Source organism: Bidens hawaiensis, unplaced genomic scaffold, assembly GCF_021521415.1.
Source record: "Bidens hawaiensis isolate Kalapana, Puna unplaced genomic scaffold, B.hawaiensis_p1.1 tig00028226_1, whole genome shotgun sequence".
Taxonomy (NCBI): domain Eukaryota; kingdom Viridiplantae; phylum Streptophyta; class Magnoliopsida; order Asterales; family Asteraceae; genus Bidens; species Bidens hawaiensis.
In genome coordinates this window covers 148,709-155,046 of record NW_027494585.1, presented here as the reverse complement: position 1 = coordinate 155,046, position 6,338 = coordinate 148,709, and the positions used below count along the sequence as shown (strand labels likewise).

The following is a 6,338-nucleotide window of genomic DNA, read 5'->3' as shown; positions in this document are numbered from 1 at the left end:
ACCTGAGCCGGCTGTTCGGAGATCTTCTCGAGCCACTGTTACCCCGGTACATTTTAATGATTATGTCTTGGATTCGAGTATAATTGATGAAGATTTGCTATTGCTTGCGGATGATGAACCGGTTAGTTTTGATCATGCAAAATCGAAACCGGAGTGGATGAAAGCAATGAGTATCGAAATTGACTCGATAAATAAAAATAATATGTGGACGTTGACCGAGTTACCACGTGGTGCAAAGGCGATTGGTTTAAAGTGGGTTTTCAAGGTTAAAAGAAACGCGGATGGCTCGTTTAATAAACACAAGGCGAGACTCGTGGCAAAGGGTTATGTTCAGCAACCCGGATGCGATTTTGACGAGGTTTTCGCACCGGTGGCTAGACTCGAAACGGTTCATTTATTGTTATCTCTCGCAGCGAATGGAGATTGGGAATTGCATCACCTTGATGTCAAATCCGCGTTCCTACATGGCGAGTTAAAAGAACAAGTTTTTGTTTCTCAACCGCTTGGTTTTGTTAAAAATGGTGAAGAACACAAAGTATACAAATTATCCAAAGCGTTGTACGGCTTAAGGCAAGCTCCGAGGGCGTGGAATTCAAAGTTGAACGGTATTTTGTTAAATATGAAGTTTCACCGGTGCATAGAAGAACAAGCGGTATACCGAAAGAAAATTGAAGGCGATCTTTTAATAGTCGGTGTGTACGTTGACGACTTAATCGTGACGGGTTCCAATTTAAACTTAATAATGGAGTTTAAGCGGGAGATGGCTTTAAACTTTGAGATGTCGGATTTTGGAAAGCTAACTTATTATCTCGAAAATGAAGTTTCACAAAGCAAAGATGGGATTAAGCAAGAAAATTTTAGCAAAAGCGGGAATGGAGATTTGCAATCCTGCTCAAATTCCATTGGATCCGAGTATAAAAGTTTCCAAATTTGAAGACGAAGAAGATTTTGATGCTACGAGATATCGAAAGATTGTCGGGTGTCTCCGGTACCTATTGCAAACTCGTCCCGACTTGGCGTATTCGGTCGGAGTCGTAAGCCGGTACATGCAAAACCCGAAGCAATCTCATGCAACTCTTATAAAGCAAATTCTTCGTTATATTCAAGGTACTCTCAGTTTTGGTATTTCTTACACTCTTAGGAAAAACGTGTTAGTTGGTTATAGTGATAGTAGCCATAACATTGACCAAGACGATGGCAGAAGCACTACGGGGCACGTGTTTTATCTTGGGTCTTCACCAATTACTTGGTGTTCTCAGAAGCAAAGTACAGTTGCACTCTCATCGTGTGAAGCAAAGTACATGGCGGCAAGCGCAGCCGCGTGTCAGGCGGTTTGGCTAAGAGACTTGATAAGTGAGTTATTCGACAAAGAAATTCAAGCAGTGGTGTTGCGTATCGATAATACATCTGCGATAGCTCTCGTGAAGAATCCGGTTTTCCATGGAAGGACTAAACACATTAAATCTCGGTTAGATTATAAATACCCGTGCTTTGGGGTTAGAGATTGTAATCAGGTAATTGAGTTTTGTGGAGTTTCTCAATAATAATATTTGTCTTTGGGTGTTAGCCAAATTTAGAGTATGTGTTTCAGATTATAACCTGGTACCAATTCCATTGGGCCCGTTAGCCTGTTTGATTTTCAACCCTCACGACAACCGTCCTAAATCATTTATGAGTAAACAGTCAAGGTTAGTTTTTGTTTGACGTTTATGCTTATCATTTATTATTTATGTTTAACAAGACATGATGCAAGTAGTTTGGAAGGCTAGCCATAGCCATTGAACCAAGTAAGCAATTGGTGTAAACTTTGAAAGTAAATTAATATAAAGTCAAACTAATAGCCTTAAAAAGCTTTTGTGGAATCAACCATTTGCTTTTTATCTATATATATAATTGTAATATGTTCACTCTTGACTAGAATTATATGCTTATGTTAAGAATTGTGTGTTGCTTATGTTAAATTAGTGCATTTAGGGGTTACTGGTGATTTTCTTAAAAGAAAGGTGAACCTGACCTAACTCGAAACTCTAACGTCGAATTTAATGGAATTAACTGGTCTTGTAAAAACTTGGTAGCACACAAACTAATAGTAGCCTTCTTTGAAAGATAATAAAGTAAGAAAGGAAAACTTGTTTTTGACTTTTGTAGCTTTGTTCGTAGAATGAGTAAACCAAAGAAACACAACTTTAAATTAATTAAAAACTAGAAACAATGACCCCTTAAGTATTAAAACCTTTACCTTATCCTAAACAAACTCAAATACTAGAACTTATAGATAAACATAACATGTGTTTATCCATCCTTATTCAAAAACAATTAAAATAATACTCAAACTATTATTACGTAACTTAATAATAATTCTAATAAACTATCAGATCAATCCCTTTAACTATTAAAACTTAACGATTAACTCCAACAGAATTATAATAAACCAAGTGCCAAAAACTACCGAACCCGTAAGTTCATATGTTTTATAGAAATAAAGTTATATATGTGCATGTGTGGGATTGAGAAAAAACGCATCTTAAAGAGATAACTATGCGATAACTAATAACATGTTATTTTTAACTTTTTATAAAAAAATATTTTATAACTTTTTTTCTTTCATCATTCTTTTGTGTTGATAATGTTTCAAAAAAATAAATAAAAAAATGGTTGATGTAATGCATACATACAATGCAACACTATTACATATAGATACAATACACACTGGTGTATTATACAATACAACATTATTGCATATATGAAATACAACACCATCACATATATGCAAGTAACGTTTTTTTATTTGTTTTATTTTGTGAAGAGTAACAGCATATTATTAAAGATGAAAGAAATTTTTTTTAAAAAAAAGTGAAAAATATTTATATATTAGTTATCGAGTTCACTCTTTCAGAAAAGTTTTTTTTATATAGTCTTGAAAAATGTATAAGAACTTGTTAATAAACTGAATTAAACTCTTATTTTATTTTTCCTATTTTGTAAAAATAAGTTTTTTTAGGGCTTGCTTCTTTTAATTTTTGCATGGGAAATATTCATATTCATATATAGTTTATTTTTTTCCTGGAAAATGTACAAATAGTGTTGTTCATGATGATTCTCTCTTTCCCATGTATTATTTATTTAATTTGGTGATCTTTTGAGATGGCAATAGAGCTACTGTAGCAGGAGACTGGGAGAAAGTTGAAGTAGTTCTCAATGAGGACAAAGATGCATTGTTTGCTAAACTCAATTCTACTGGACACACAGCACTTCATATTGCAGTTGGCAAACCTGAAAATATGTGGCTTTTTGAGAATCTCCTTGAGAAGATCAAGCCAGAGTTTCTTCCTAATTTAGTCACATTTCATAAGATGACCCCGTTGCAATATGCTGCAAATATTGGCAACACCGCGGCTGCAGAAAAGTTGGTTAACAAAAACGTGCATTTGTTATACGTTGTGGACGATGAGGATATCTTGCCCATCGAAAGAGCTTTATATACTGCTCATAAAGCCACCTTTCTTTATTTGCTTCAAATGTGCAAACAACATATTGGGCTCAGTCAAAAGGATGGACACGATTATAATCCCTTTGTGGGCAAAAGGGGTTGTTTACTTCTCAGTGAGATAATCATAACAGGGTATTATGGTGAGCTATCAAACATTTTACTAAAGTTGATATGATATCCTCATAATTTTGCCTTATATTAACAAGCTCGCTCGAGTAAATTATTAATATTAACCTCATGCATATATATTGATCATCCAAAATTTATTTATTTATTTATTTTTTGTATTGTAAATCCTACTCGTAGAAATTGCATATGACTTGCTCAAGGACTACCCTCAACTAGCTTCAACAACGGTCCCTGGATATATGCCTTCAATATCGTGGCTTGCGAGGCAGTGGGATGCATTTCCAAGTGCCAAACAATACAACTTCTATCAAAGATTTGTTTATTCCCGTCGGTATCGTCACTTGCTCTAAATACATAAATTGAATCCAAAACTAAAAATATAACTAATTAACGATTCGTACATTATTCATATTAAAGAGGTGCCGATAGAGAACTACACTACATACCTTGCACATAAAATGAATGATATTGAGAACCAAGAGACATATAGGGCCAATCTTCCCCGTGAGTGCACCAACATGCTATGTCTACTCAGGTCAGTGATTCAAAGAGTCTAATTAAATCAGCCATTTAATTATGCATAAAACTAAATCTGGTTTCTTGTAAACGTATTTCCTGAATTTCATCAAGCTGAATCTTGTTAATTTGTTGTATCTTGTGTTTGTGTAGTCATCGTGAGGATTTACGTCAAACTTTGGAAAGTTGTGCGGCTACATGGTAAAAAAAAACTATTTGTTTCCCATTACTTTCTTAAAATAAATTTACTGTTAATTAACAGATGGTTTCTATCTACTGACTGTAGTCCCACATGTCAAGGACCTCCATGAAGACAAAGTGAAACACAATATGGCTCTTATGATACTCAAGTTTATATGCGAGGAAATTGGTAAATTAAAATCCAATCATGAAGAACATTTTTATGATGCTGCTATATTCGCTGTAGGAAATAATACTCCAGAGGTAATAGAGGAGATAACCCGATGTTTTCCACCGACAGTTTGGTTTGGGGACGCAAATGGTTATTATCTTTCTCAAATTTCAATACTAAACCGTTGTGAGCACATTTACAACTTTTTGGTGCATGAAGTGACTCAAATCAGGTATTTACATTATAATTTTTTTGATGAACATGATAATAACCATCTACACTTGGTTGGACGATTGGCACCTGCACACAAACTCAATATGATTAGTGGTGCAGCATTACAAATGCAAAGGGAGTTACAGTGGTTTGAGGTGAAGATGTTATTCTCTATGTCCAAATACATATATAAAACCAGCTTGGACTCGTTTGCTTTAACATATATTAATTTGCAGGAAGTTAGCAAAGCTATGTGTCCGGGTAAGAGGGAAGCTCTGAACCGAGAAAACGAAACACCAATGATGGTGTTTAGAAAAGAACATCAGGATTTGAGAGAAAAGGGTGAAGAGTGGATGAGAAAGACAGCCAATTCATATACAATCATAGCTGCACTTATTATCACAATAGTTTTTGCAGCTGCAATCACTGTACCAGGTGGAAACAAAGGGGATACCGGGCAACCAACTTTGCAAACCAAGCCAAGTTTCCTCATATTTGTTGTGTCTGATGCAATCTCATTGTTCACATCCACCACCGCTTTGTTGTTGTTTCTATCTATTCTTACAGCACGTTTTGCGGAAGAGGATTTTCTCTACAAGTTACCTAAGAGATTGATACTTGGGCTTGTGATGTTATTCATGTCTGTGACATCCATGATGATTGCCTTTAGTGCAACATTATATATTATGTTTGGACATCAAAAGTAGTGGATCATGATCCCAATTGTTGCATCAACATGTCTACCAATTGCTTCATTTGTGACATTGCAGTTGCCGTTGCTTGTTGATCTCATCTCTTCAACATATGGTCGCGGAATCTTTGGTAAACAAAGAAAGCTTAAGATAATATCATAGGTGGTAGACAACGTAATTATTTGTGTCTACTAGTTGTTATGCCTTTTATGTGGTTATGTGTAAATTATGTGTGTATATATTGTACCTCTCCTCTATTCAATGTAAAACATTCACATTTCAATCCTTTCATGGTTTTAGCCATTCAATTGTTAGTGGTTGAGTTTCTCCCTATCATCCTCTACATCTTTATCTTCCTTCCCAACCCTTTCTCTTTCCAGGCGTCCCTTTCTAATTCCTTCTCCCTAATGGCTTCTTCCTTAACAGATATTTTCCCATGGATTGTAACATCCTCAAAATTTCGATCCAAATTTGACAACTTAGGAAAGTTGAAGGATCAAAAAATATTCTTAAGATAAGTAATGGGAAAAATTTTAAAATAAAAAGAAATAAAGAAAATAAAATATTCCATATATAAGACCATCCCATATTAAGAAAATGGGAAAGGAAAACTCATCCCACATGGAAAGATGCAAGAAAGTGGAAGCATTCCACTTAGGTATATATATAAGGAAAATAGAATCCAACCCACATGGAAAGTGGTAAAGAAATGGAAGCTCTTTATAAGAGACAAAGTTTCCATAGTTATATTCTTTTATGCTTAGCATGCACCAAGTAGTCCTAGCGGAGGGTGTGCGGAGCACCCTACGCGCACGGGCGAGGGCGAGGGCGAGGGCGACGGCGAAGGGCGTTGAGCGCAATGTGGCGCTTGAGAGCCACCTTAGTATTTTTGGACAATGAGAGTTTAACCCAGACGTGACAAGCTACCAATAGATAAGCGACTAAA

At 35.6% G+C, this 6,338-nt stretch overlaps 1 pseudogene across 1 annotated transcript; it reads left to right on the top strand.

The window, feature by feature from the left end:
- Positions 1-836: 836 nt before the first annotated feature.
- Positions 837-5,554, top strand: LOC143576463 (uncharacterized; annotated as a pseudogene). The gene is made up of 7 exons (XR_013142956.1): positions 837-1,506; positions 1,592-1,688; positions 3,155-3,630; positions 3,797-3,946; positions 4,289-4,336; positions 4,422-4,855; positions 4,937-5,554. The product of XR_013142956.1 is annotated as an uncharacterized LOC143576463 (transcript).
- The last annotated feature ends 784 nt before the right edge of the window (positions 5,555-6,338 follow it).